Here is a 13,849-nt window from a genome sequence, read left to right on the forward strand (position 1 = left end):
CTAATCTCCAAAAACCCCTTTTTATCTTTTCATGCTAGTTGTTTGAATCTAACTTGTAGCTTTAGTTTAAAACTAGTTTAATAGCCAATCACATTGTTCCATGTGGATTTGACCCCGACTCCAAAGTTGGGTAAATATATTAACAACAACCATCTTGCACTAAATTGACGTGTAAGTTGAGCGTTATCAAAAATGGTGCCGTTGCCAGGGAAAAATTTGGCATATTGAGTTGGTTTGGAATTTTGGTTTACTTTCTTGAATTCAAACTTGTAAATATTTATTTATTTGATTTTTTTATTTTCTTTTATTTTTATTTTTCTCACACCTTTCTTGAGATGTCAGCCTGGTTAGATAGTTTTTTGAGTGATGACAATTCTTGTTATTATTGTGAGGGACCATGTTTTGAGACTTGCTGTCCAGATTTACCTGGAAATGCTTGGATGGGACCTTCACAATATGATGTGGATACTATCCTACATATTGTAACTTGGTGTTTGGCTTGTAGTCAAAGTGATCATACTGAAGATATATGAGCTATCACGATTCAAGTGAACAAATTGATAAAACGAATCTTAGAGAATCAAGAACAGTTGTGGGCAGAGCTAAAAGAGTTACCACTCCCACCATGTTTATAGTGGCTAAACAAAGAAGAATATAAGGGGACATTAGCCAATTTGAGGAGAAAACTTAAGAATCAGAACCATTCGATTGTCATATTGATCTTGAGACTGTCATTGAGAAGGTGAATAAAAGTGAGTGTGTCATAGATAGTGTAAATTTTGATGTAGAATTAGTTGGTCCTTACTCAAAGCATTTTTCCATATTATATTTAGATGATATCTTGTCTGTGGAATCATCTAAAATAGTGGAAGAGTGTGAAGATGAGGAACAAAAATCCTATATTTATTATTTTACACTTGATAAGCAACATAAAAACACACCTCACTTTAAGGTCGATTGGTTTACCATGCTCAATCCATTACTTGACTTCTTAATTTTTGTACCACCCCCCTATGATTAAGGTAAGAAAATAGACTCTAAGTTGGGGGTGAAATTCATATCCTCAAGGTGGAGGAAAAAGCTGAGTTAGGTCGTGCCGCGACACTAAATTAGGTGCTTCTTGGGAGGCAACCCAAGGTATTTTGTTATTTGTATTCGTATTATATGATTGACATTAGATCTTTGCACCCATGGTGCCACAAGTATGTTTCTTACTCTCTTGTGTTGGTTTGACGCATTGGGGACAATGTATGATTATAAGTTGACGGTAGGACTACTTGTGGGTGTTGATGTCCTCTTGGGATTTTTGTTTTCATGCCTCTTTTCCCCGGAGTCTCATTCCTAGTAGAGCAGGCATATTTTGGCGTATTGAGATTTGTTATAAATTGTTGTAGTTGACTAGGATAAATAGAAGTACATTGGGCCGTTAACATATTTTTGTTGATTTTTGAACACCTCTCCAATGGTCTGTTTTATAACTGTGTGATATGTATTTCTGTGTGACCACTGTACATCTTGTTATGGCATTAGTACTAGTAACATGATAACCATTGCCAAACAACTGCATGAACCAAAAATGTAGTAGCTTGTAATGTACCTTTGTGCCATGTGTGTGAGAGATACTACCTAGTTCCCATTGTGCGTTAAATCCAGAACTTGCCCGGTTCGTCTTGCCTTGGTTGTAGGATAGCGGTTAGGAAAGGATCATAGGACGTTGTTGATATTAGTCCACTTTTAGCCTAAATAACCTTCCATGTGTAAATAATATCCCTTGATCCTAATTTTGAACTTGAATGCCTATTCTTTTTATGATACCTATCACCATCCCATTTTTATATCATAATGAACCTATTTTAGCCCTGGTCCTCCTTAGACACTGTGCATCTTAACTTAGGCAAATGGCCTAAGTTGAGGGTGGCTATTATAAGGGTACGTGATGTAACATGAGTATGAAGAAAGGTAGAGAAAATAAAAGAATAAAAAGTTGGGTGCGATGGCAAAGAGCAAGAAAAGAAAAGTTGTGGAAAAAAAGATGTAATTGTAGAAAAGAACCGCACCCATCCTGGATAAGTGTGATCAAGAAAAGAGAAGTGTAGAAAAAGGTAAATAAGTGAGACCCCAAAAGCTAGTGTAGTGTCAAGGAGGTTTAGTCACTTTTAATATCATCGAGTATCATACCAGCCCCTAGCCTACATTACAAGCTAAAGAGAAGACCTATAGTGATCCTAGATTACCGGTCTGAAGATCTTGGTAATAAAAATAAGGGCAAGCCTATGGTATTCAGCATACATTGATTGGAACTTCATTCTAAGAGTGAGTGTCTTGTGATTGTCCCCATGGTTACATATGTGATGTCTGATATAAGTCCAATGGGACTTCTTTGTAGTGAGGGCACACTGCTTACATTGCTAGTTGCTAACTGGTTTGGATAGTGTAAGCTTGATACATGCATGGTTGTTTTTGCTGATTTGATGCCATATCTTGATTCCTGTATGTCACGTTGTTGCTCTTCAATAACATACACAGTTATTTGTATATTAATTGACCTTGGAGATAGTGAAGATGTTTTGAGATAATTTGGACGTTTGACTGTTGAATGTACTTTACATTCTTTTAGTTGTGTTTTAGTTACTTTAGGACGAGCAATTGTTTTAAGTTGGGGGTGTTGAGGTGTGAGCAGATGCTAACATATTTGAGGCTTTTAACTAAGAATAATTGCAAATTCTTAAGTAATTTTTGTCATTTTTTATTATTTTATCTTTGATTTTGCAGTGGAAGTCAAGATGTAAGAGAACCAACAATGATGGAAGTAAAAGAGTTGAAATCTGAGGCAAATAGAATTGAAGCATGGCTGACGAAATTCCTGATAAGTTATCAGCACTCTAATAGGTTATCAGCTTCATCATCAGCCTTAGACAGAACATGGGAGCTAAGGTGGAGAAGTAACGACATTGTCTGATATATCATCGTAGTTTTGATAAGCCGTCAGGATTCACCGTCAGCCTTAAGCTGAAATTGTCAAAATTAAAGAGGATCTGATAACATCCATGATAAGTCGTCATCCTCCTGATAAGGCATCACGTATGTCATCACCTAATTCGAGAAGAACACTGAACTCTGTGATTTGTTTTCATAATTAGACAGAAGTATTTAAAGCATAGTTTAGGGTTTCCTATGAGAATTCTGAACCTATTTTGGAATGCACGTATGTTGTTATTTTCTCTCTAGTTTCTTATCTTGACAAAAAATTTAACTTTGAAGAAATTATCATCAATATTTTGGGATTTCTACTTTGATATAATCTGAGAAACACTCGTTGCTATTCATCTTTCTGTAAGTTCATCTCTCAAATTATGAATTCAACTTGTTGTATAGATTATTACATTATGAGTGGCTAAATCCCTTTAACCCGAATTATGGGATCTATGGGTTAGGTCTTTGTAAGTTGCTAAGTATTTAAGATTCTTAAGGTAATAGGAATCCTTAATAATTTTGAGGTTTTAATTATTTTCTATTGGTTGCAAATAATAGATAGTACCTGCTTTGATTTGCTTGAGATAAGAAATCAACTATAGTAGGAAGTGAATTATTGACAGGGACTTCAAAGCAACCAACCTTCCATTTAATAATTGACGTTGTTACAAGGTTAATTAACCTGAGGTGTTATCTGGTCTGTGAATATAAATTCCCTAAGTCCGAGAGGATTAGGTAATTAAAAGCTTAAGTAGTTCGAGAGACATTTAGGCATAACTTTGATAGAGACAATCTGTTGGTCCTACCTATCATGAGAACCTTGAATCACTATTAGCATCTGCCAAGTACCAAAACCCATAGTTAACATAATTCTGGTTTTCCATAAACTCTTGATTACAAACACTGAAACTAAAGTGACCAACAATTATTTACTAATCTCCAAAACCCCCTTTTTATCTTTTCGTGCTAGCTGTTTGAATCAAACTTGTAGCTTTAGTTTAAAACTAGTTTAATCGTTAATCACATTATTCCCTGTGGATTTGACCCCGACTCCAAATGGGGTAAATATATTGGCAACGACTGCCTTGCACTAAATTGACGTGTAAGTTGAGCATTATTTAATATGGCGTCGTTGCCGGGGAATAATTTGGCGTATTGAGTTGGTTTGGAATTATAGTTTACTTGATTGAATTCAAACTTGTAAATATTTGTTTAGTTTATTTTTTATTTTCTATTATTTTTATTTTTCTCACACCTTTCTTGAGATGTCAGCCTGCATAGATGGTTTTTTGAGTTATGACGATGCTTGTTATTATTGCAGGGGGCCATATTTTTAGGCTTGCTGTCCAGATTTACCTGGAAGTGCATAGATGGGACCTTCACAATATGATGTGGATACTGTCCTACTTACTGTAACTTAGTTTTTGGCTTGTGGTCAAAGTGATCATACTGAAGATATGTTGTGCTGTCATGATTCAAGTAAACAAATTGATGAAATAAATCTTAGAGAATCAAGAACATCTGTGGGCAGAGCTAAAAGAGTTACCACTCCCACCATGTTTAGAGTGGCTAAACAAAGAAGAATATGAGGGGGACATTAGTCAATTGGAGGAGAAAACTCAAGAATCGCAACCACTCGATTATCATCTTGATCTTGAGACTGACATTGAGAAGGTGAATAAAAGTGAGTGTATAGTAGATAGTGTAAATTTTGAAGTAGAATTAGTTGGGCCTCACTCGAATCATTTTTTCATAGTTTGTTTAGATGATATCTTGTCTGTGGAATCATCTAAAATAGTGGGAGAGTGTGAAGATGAGGAACAAAAATATTATATTATTTATATTACACTTGATAAGCAACATAAAAGCACATCTCACTTTAAGGGCGAGTGGTTTACCACGCTTAATCCATACTCGACTTCTTAATTTTTGTACCAACCCCTATGATCAAGGCAAAAAGATGGACTCTAAGTTGGGGGTAAAATTCATATCTTCAAGGTAGAGGGAAAAGTTGAGTTGGATCATGCCGTGACACTAAATTAGGTGCTTCTTGGGAGGCAACCCAAGTTATTTTGTTGTTTGTATTCATATTTTGTGATTGGCATCATATCTCTGCACCCATGGTGCTACAGGTATGTTTCTGACTCTCTTGTTTTGGTTTGACGTATTAGGGACAATATATGATTATAAGTTGAGGATGGGACTACTTGTGGGTGTTGATGTCCTCTTGAGGTTTTTGTTGTCATGCCTTTTTTTTGTGGAGTCTCGTTCCTAGTAGAGCCGGTATGTTTAGGCATATTGTGATTTGTTGTAAAATGTGGTGGTTGACTAGGAAAAATACAAGTACCTTAGGCAGTTATCATATTTTTGTTGATTTTTGAACACCTCTCTAATGGTCTATTTTATAACTGTGTGATATGTATTTATGTGTGACCACTGTACATCTTGTAATGGCATTAGTACTAGTGACATGATAACCATTGCTAAACAACTGCATGAACCAAAAATGTAGTAGCTTGTAATGTACCTTTGTGCCATGTGTGTGTGAGATACTACCTAGTTCCCGTTATGTGTTAAATCTAGAACTTGCCCGGTTGGTCTTGCCTTGGTTGTAGAATAGCGGTTAGGAAAGGATCATAGGCCGTTGTTGATATTAGTCCACTTTTAGCCTAAATGACCTTCCATGTGTAAATAATATCCCTATATCCTGATTTTGAGCATGAATGCCTTTTCTTTTTATGATATCTATCACCATCCCATTTTTATATCATAATAAACCAGTTTTAGCCCTGGTCCTCCTCGGACACAGTGCACCTTGACTTAGGCAAATGGCCTAAGTTGAGGGTGGCGATCATAGAGGTGCATGATGTAAAATAAATATGAAGAAAGGTAGAGTAAAAGAAAAGAATAAAAAGCTGGGTGAGGTCGGAAAGAGCAAGAAAAGAAAAGTTGTGAAAAAAGAAGCGATTGTAGAAAAGACCGCACCCATCCTGAATATGTGTGATCAAGAAAAGAGAAGAATAGAAAAAGGCTAATGAGTGAGACCCTTAAAGCTAGTGTAGTGTCAAGGACACTTAGTCACTTTAAATACCATCGAGTATCATACCAGCCCCTAGCCTACATTACAAGCCAAAGAGAAGACCTATAGTGATCCTAGCTGACCTGTATGAAGATCTTGATAATGAAAATAAGGGCAAGCCTATGGTATTCATCATACATTGATTGGAACTTTATTCTAAGAGTGAGTGTCTTGTGATTGTCCCCATGGGTACATATGTGATGTTTGATATAAGTCCAATGGGACTTCTTTGTAGTGAGGGCACACTGGTTACGTTGCTAGTTGCTAATTTGTTTGGATAGTGTAAGCTTGATACATGCATGGTTGTTGTTGCTGATTTGATGCCATATCTTGATTCCTATATGTCACATTATTGCTCTTCAATAACAAACATAGTTGTTTGTAAATTGATTGACCTTGGAGATGTGAAGATATTTTGAGATAATTTAGATGTTTGACTACTGAATGTACTTTGCATTCTCTTGGTTGTGTTTTAGTTGCTTGAGGACAAGCAATTATTTTAAGTTGAGGGTGTTGATGTGTGAGCAAACGCTAACATATTTGAGTCTTTTAACTTAGAATAATTGCAAAGTCTTAAGCAACTTTTGTCATTTTTGATTGTTTTATCTTTGATTTTGCAGTGAAAGACAAGATACAAGAGAACCAACAATGATGGAAGTAAAAGATTTGAAATTTGAGGAAAATATAAGAGAAGTGTGGCTGATGACATTCCTAATAAGTCATCAGCACTCTGATAGGTTATCTACTTCATTGTCAGCCTTAGACAGAACATGGGAGCTAAGGTAGAGAAGTGCCGACATTGTCTGATATGTCATCACATTTTTTATGAGTCGTCAAGATTCACCATCAGCCTTAAGCAGAAATTGTCAAAATTAAAAAGGAGCTGACGACATCCGTGATAAGTCGTCAGCCTCCTTATAAGGCATCACATATGTCATCACCTAATCCGAGAATAATACTGAACTCTATGATTTTGTTTTCATAATTAGACAGAAGTATTTAAAGCTTAGTTTAGGTTTTCTATGAGGATTCTGAAACCTATTTTGGAACGCACATATTTTTTTATTTTCTCTCTAGTTTCTTGGCTTGAAAAAAAATTAACTTTGAAGAGATTATCATCAATATTTTGGGATTTCTACTTTGATCTAATCTGAGAAACACTCGTTGATATTCATCTTGCTGTAAGTTCATCTTTCAAATTATGAATTCAACTTGTTGTATCGATTATTACATTATGAGTGGCTAAATCCCTTTAACCCGAACTATAGGATCTATGGATTAGGTCTTGATAAGTTGCTAAGTGTTCAAGATTCTAAAGGTAATAGGACTCCTTATAAATTTTGAGGTTTTAATTATTGTCTATTGGTTGAAAACGATCGATAGCACCTTCTTTGATTTGCTTGAGATAAGAAATCAACTATAGTAGGAAGTGAATTATTGACAGGGACTTGGAAGCGACCAACCTTTCATTTAATAATTGAAGTTGTAACAAGGTTAATTAACCTAAGGTGAAGTCTGGTCAGCGAATATAAATTCCCTAAGTCTGAGAGAATTAGGTAATTGAATGCTTAAGTAGGTCGAGAGACATTTAGGCATAACTTTGATAAAGACAATCTGTTGTTCCTATCTATCGCGAGAATCTTGAATCACTATTAGTATCTGTCAAGTACCAAAACCCATAGTGAACTTAATTCTTGTTTTCCATAATCTCTTGATTACAAATACTAAAACTAAAGTGACCAACAATTATTTGCTAATATCCAAGACCCCCATTTTATCTTTTCTTGCCAGTTGTTTGAATCTAACTTATAGCTTTAGTGTCAAACTAGTTTAATCGCCAATCACATTATTACTAGTGGATTTGACCCCGACTCCAATGTTGGGTAAATATCTTGACGATGACTGTCTTGCACTAAATTGATGTGTTAGTTGAGCGTTATTAATGATTATCAGCATTCTCATCCATTTTAGAAAGTATGATAACCCTGTACTTCATGAAATCCACAACTTATTAAATTTTGTATTGTTGATATAGGTATTGTACTTGATAAAGTCATGGTTCGTCACTTCCCTTCTATCGAGTCCTGGGGGTACTTGTACCCGAAACATTAGCTGTGTGTCTAGAGCCATGTCATGTTTTCACGATACTCTCAGTCAAGCTATGATCCTTAGACTTCAGACAGTCTTATGACTCAGGAAATTTCCATGATCTCATGAACTCAGTCAGTTGTCAGATATCAGTAGTATTCCATCAGTCAATGGAATTCATTAACTCATTCCATATTCAATTCAGTAAATCATGTTTAGTGTCTATTCAGATGGGAGTAGAAATTTGCACCGAATGAACCCAAGGATGGGAACTCACCTATTATATGAGGGTGTGATTCATAGAAGCAATCCTTGCGTTCCAGAACTGTGTAGCCAGCATAGGTTGAGACATCATAGCCTTCTATATGAGGGTAGATGAGGTGGCTTAGCCTGCTATATGAGGGTTCCCACCGTTCCCACTAGAGTTACCCGTTATATTAGGGTCACTCACATATTGTCCTTACCAGTGGTGCGGTATTGACACCCTTCCAATCAGGGCATAGATTAGACCCCAATTTAGCTATAATGCATTATTTAGGGCATGTCCATTAGATGACTACCTCCCACAGTTTGAGTATCAGTCTCAATAAAAGAAGTCAGATAGTTCTTCAGAATTCACGACTGTTAGATAAAGTCAACTCAGAAAGTCATGTTTAGAGGCTTTCCAGACTATCATGTTTCAGACTTCAGTATTTTTAATTTTGTTTTGGGTATTCTATTACCCCACGCAGATGTTATATTATTCAGATTATGTTTGATTTTGAACCTTACGGCCTTTCAGTTCATGTTTCTACATTATTCAGTATTTTATGCAGTATACAGGTACAGATATTAGTTATGGGTTAGCTTGTGGTCCTTCGGGGTCATGAGCACAATGTAGCATTCTGGGTACCAGATCTAGGCGTTACAAACTTGGTATCAGAGCCTAAGGTTCAATAGATTCCTAGGAAGTCTGAAAGTCATATCTAGTAAAGTCTTGTACATGGGTGTGTTTTGCGCCACATTTATATGCAAGAGGCTATAAGATGTTTTAGGAATAGTTTTCCCTCTTTCAGTATTCACGTCTTGCCAGTGAGCATAATCTCAAGTCAATCTCTTAATCTAATCCATTTCTTCCTTTCTTCTACAGAACATGCCTCCTAATTGAAGAAATGGGAATCAGCCAGCCCCTCAGCCCAAAGAACCTTTGGGTGAATATGTTTCTCACGTAGAGTTTAGGGCCGCATTCACTACTCTTGCTCAGTCAGTTGTTGCTCAGAATAAATGACTTCCTGTTGTTCCAGCCAACCCAGTGGCCAATTCAGCTGCAGACAGGATTCAGGACCTCACCCAAATAAATCCTCCATCCTTTCTTGGGTGTTAGACAGACGAGGACCCTCAGGAATTCCTAGATCGGGTGTAAAAAGTTACAGACATAATGGGGGTTATGTCTAGTGAGAGTGTTGAGCTAGCTACATATCATTTGCAGGATGTTGCTCACACTTAGTTCAATCAGTGGAAGTCAGAAAGAGCAGATAATACCAGGTCAGTTGAATGGGAGGAGTTTGCTTTAGCATTCCTTGATAGATTCTTTCCCTCAGGCAGGTAAATATGACAGTGAAGAGTATTCGCTTAAGTTTACTAAATTAGGCAGATATGCCCTTCGTGTGGTTACAAATAGCAGGACAAGGATGAGTAAGTTCATTTCAGAGGTAAATGATAGCGTGGTTAATAAGTGTAGATTCGCCATGCTGAATAGTGACATGACTTTAGCCAGGATCATGACTCATGCTCAGTAGGTAGAAGAGCAGAAGATTAAGACGAGGGAGAAGCATAATAAGAGAGTGAAGACAGGCAGTTTCAACTTTGCTCAGCCTAAGTCAAAAGGAGAAAACTATTCCCAGTTTTGTCCTATGTCTAAAATTCTAGCTCCTTCTTCAGCCAGTGCTCCAGTTTTTAAGTTCAGAGAGGGTAACAAAGATAGAGCGTCAGGCTCTAAGTCCCAGGGCAGTGTTAGAAGTGCCCGTACCTATCCTCTTTGCCAGACTAGTGGTAAGCACCATCAGGGTATTTGCAGAGCTGGCAGTGGTATTTGTTTTAGATGTGGCAAGCCAACAAAATCAGAGACTGTCCTCAGCCAGGTCCTCAGGGTCAACAGAATCGCCCCTCAACTCAGTTCGATCTCCCAAATCATCAGGGTTCCACCTCCATTGCTACTAGTGGGCAATGTCCAAACCGTCTCTATGCTCTTCAGTCCCATCAAGATCAGGAAAATTCTCTTGATGTGGTTACCGGTACGTTACAGATCTTTCATGTACATGTTTATACTTTGCTAAATCCAGGAGCTTCTTTGTCTTTTGTCACTCCTTATATAGCAGTCAATTTCGGAGTTAGTTCCAAAATTTTAGCAGAGCCCTTTTCAGTCTTTACCCTAGGGGGTAAAACTATCATAGCCCGATAAGTATACAGGAATTGCCCAATTATGATATCTCAGAAAGTCACTTCAGCAAACTTAGTTGAATTAGAGATGACTGATTTTGATGTTATTCTCGGCATGGATTATCTTTATTCCTACTATGCCACAGTCGGCTGCAGAAATAGAACAGTCTAGTTTCAGTTTCCGAATGAACCCATCCTAGAGTGGAAGGGTAGTGTATCTGCTTTTAGAGGTCAGCTTATTTCCTACCTTCGGGTATGGAAAAAGATATCTAAAGGATGTGTCTATCATATTTTTCAAGTTAAGGACACTAGTTCCAAAACTTCCAGTCTTGAATCAGTCCCAGTAGTGAATGAATATTCAGACGTCTTTCCGGAAGATCTTCTAAGAATTTCTCCCAAAAGGGAAATAGACTTTGGCATTGATCTTCTCCTAGATACTCAGCCTATATCTATTCTGCCATACAGAATGGCACCAGGAGAACTCAAGGAACTGAAAGAACAATTAAAGGATCTCTTAGATAAGGGATTCATCAGGCCCAGCGTTTCCACGTGGGGCACTCCAGTATTATTCGTGTGCAAGAAAGATGGTTCTCTCAGAATATGAATAGACTACCATTAACTCAATAAGGTCACGATCAATAACAAGTATCCTCTTCCCAGATCGATGACTTATTTTATCAACTTCAGGGTGCTAGTTATTTCTCTAAGATAGACCTCATATCCGGCTATCATCGGCTCAAATTCAGAGAATGTGACATTCTGAAAATAGCTTTCTTTACTCAGTATGGTCTCTTTGAATTCCTAGTCATACCATTTGGTCTTACCAATGCCCCAGTCGATTTCATAGACTTTATGAACCGTGTGTTCAAGCAGTACTTGGACATGTCATCATAGTCTTTATAGATAATATTCTGGTCTATTCCTACAGTGAGCGTGTTCATGCAGACTATCTCAAAATTATACTTCAAACTCTCAAAAATCATCAGTTGTTCGCCAAATTCAATAAGTGTGAATTTTGGCTAAGGTCAGTAGCATTTCTTGGTCACATCATTTTAAGTGATGGCATTAGAGTAGATCCTCAAAAGATCAAAGCAGTGAGAAACTGGCCTCTCCCTGTCTCTCCATTAAATATTAGGAGTTTCTTGGGTTTGGATGGCTATTACAGACAGTTTGTTGAGGGATTTTCTTTTATTGTATCCCCTATTTCTATATTGACTCAAAAGAAAGTCAAGTTTCAGTGGTCAGATCCTTACAAGAAGAGTTTTCAGGAGTTGAAGACTCGACTCACCTCAGCTCCAGTCTTAGCTCTCCCAGATGGTTCGGATGGGTTCATAGTGTATTATGATGCATCTGAAGTGGGTCTAGGTTGTGTCCTCATACAGCATGGTAAGGTCATAGCCTACGCCTCCAGATATCTTAAACCCCATAAGAGTAATTATCCTACTCATGATCTTGAGTTAGCAGCCGTGGTCTTTGCCTTGAAGATTTGGAGGCATTATCTCTACGGAGTTCATGTAGATGTCTTTACAGATCATAAGTATTCAGTATGTCTTTTCTCAAAAAGATCTCAATTTTTGTCAGAGAAGGTGGTTTGAGCTCTTAAAAGATTATGACATGAATGTCCTCTATCATCCAGGCAAGGCCAATCTAGTGGCTGATGCTCTCAGTAGACTGTCTATGGGTAGTGTTGCTTATATAGATAATAGTAAGAAAAAGTTAGCTCAGGAAGTACATCAGCTTGCTAGATTAGGCGTTTGCTTATTCCATACTGATGAGGGTGATATATAGTTTCAGAGTAGTTCAGAATCATCCCTAGTTTCCGAGGTGAAAGAAAAATAAGATAGAGATCCCAGCCTTGCCAAGTTAAAAGAGTCAGTTTAGGATCATAAAGTAGAGGTTTTCTCCCAGGGGAGATGGTGTTTTGCATTGTTAGGGTCGTCTCTTTGTTTCAGGTGTAGATGACTTAAGGTAGTGAATTCTTGCATAAGTGCATGGTGTGCGCTACTCTATTTATCCAGGGGCCATAAAGATGTACCGTGACATACGGGAAGTCTATTAGTAGAGTGGGATAAAGAGAGATGTTGCCAAGTTTGTGGCTAAGTGCTCTACATGTCAGCAAGTTAAGATAGAGCATCAGAAGCCTAGTGGTCCTATGCAGGAATTCATTATTCCTACTTGGAAGTGGGAAGAAGTGAACATAGAGTTCATAACGATTTACCTCGAACTCATCATCAGCATGATTCAGTCTGGGTCATTATAGACAGAATGACCAAATCAGCCCATTTTCTTCAAGTCCATACCTCTTATTCAGCGGAGGAATACGCCAAACTCTATATTAGGGAGTTGCTCAAATCGCACGCTGTTCCGCTATCTATTATCTCAGACAGAGGTACCCAGTTTACCTCTCATTTCTAGAAAGCATTCTAAAAAGGTCTTGGTACCCAAGTTCATCTCAGTACAGTCTTCCATTCTCAGATAGATAGTCAAGCAGAAAGGACCATTCAGACTCTAGAAGATATGCTAAGGGTGTGTGCAATTGATTTCAAGGGTAGTTGGGATGACCACTTGCCTATGATTAAGTTTGCAAACAACAACAGCTATCATTCCAGTATTCACATGGATCCATTCAAAGCTCTCTATGGTAGGAGATTTAGATCTCCAATTAGTTGGTTCGAAGTTAGTGAGGCCTCAATCATAGGTCCTGACTTAGTATTCGATGCCTTAGAAAAAGTTTAGTTGATTAGAAAAAGACTCTGAGCTACTCAAAGTCGACAGAAGTCTTATGCAGATATTTGTAGAAAAGATCTCGAGTTTGAGATTGGTGACTATTTCTATCTAAAGATATCTTCCATGAAGGGAATGAAGCGGTTCGGTAAGAAAGGGGATCAGTCCCCGATATATCTGTCCTTTCAAAATTCTCAGTCGACATGTGTACCAAGTATCCTCACCTCTTTTTTTGCCAACTCAGATCAAGCTCAAGGTAACAGTTCTCCTTAAGCTTACTCAACTTCATGTTCAGTGTTCATCACAAACTTGGTATGCAGTTTCATACTCATGTTCTCATTAGAAACTTGGTATCAAGTACCATTGCATATTCAGTCATGCACTCATGTATCAGTTTTGTTATATAATTATGCATCAGACATTCATTCTCATTATGAGAAACTTAGCTCTTCAGAACACTCAGTGATGCATTCATGAATCAGTTACACATGCATCAGATATGCCAGTACTATATGTTCAGCTTGTCAGTCATGTCAGTCATAAGAACATATTCCAGTTATTCATGTT

Source organism: Capsicum annuum, chromosome 10 (genome assembly GCF_002878395.1).
Source record: "Capsicum annuum cultivar UCD-10X-F1 chromosome 10, UCD10Xv1.1, whole genome shotgun sequence".
Classification (NCBI taxonomy): Eukaryota; Viridiplantae; Streptophyta; class Magnoliopsida; order Solanales; family Solanaceae; genus Capsicum; species Capsicum annuum.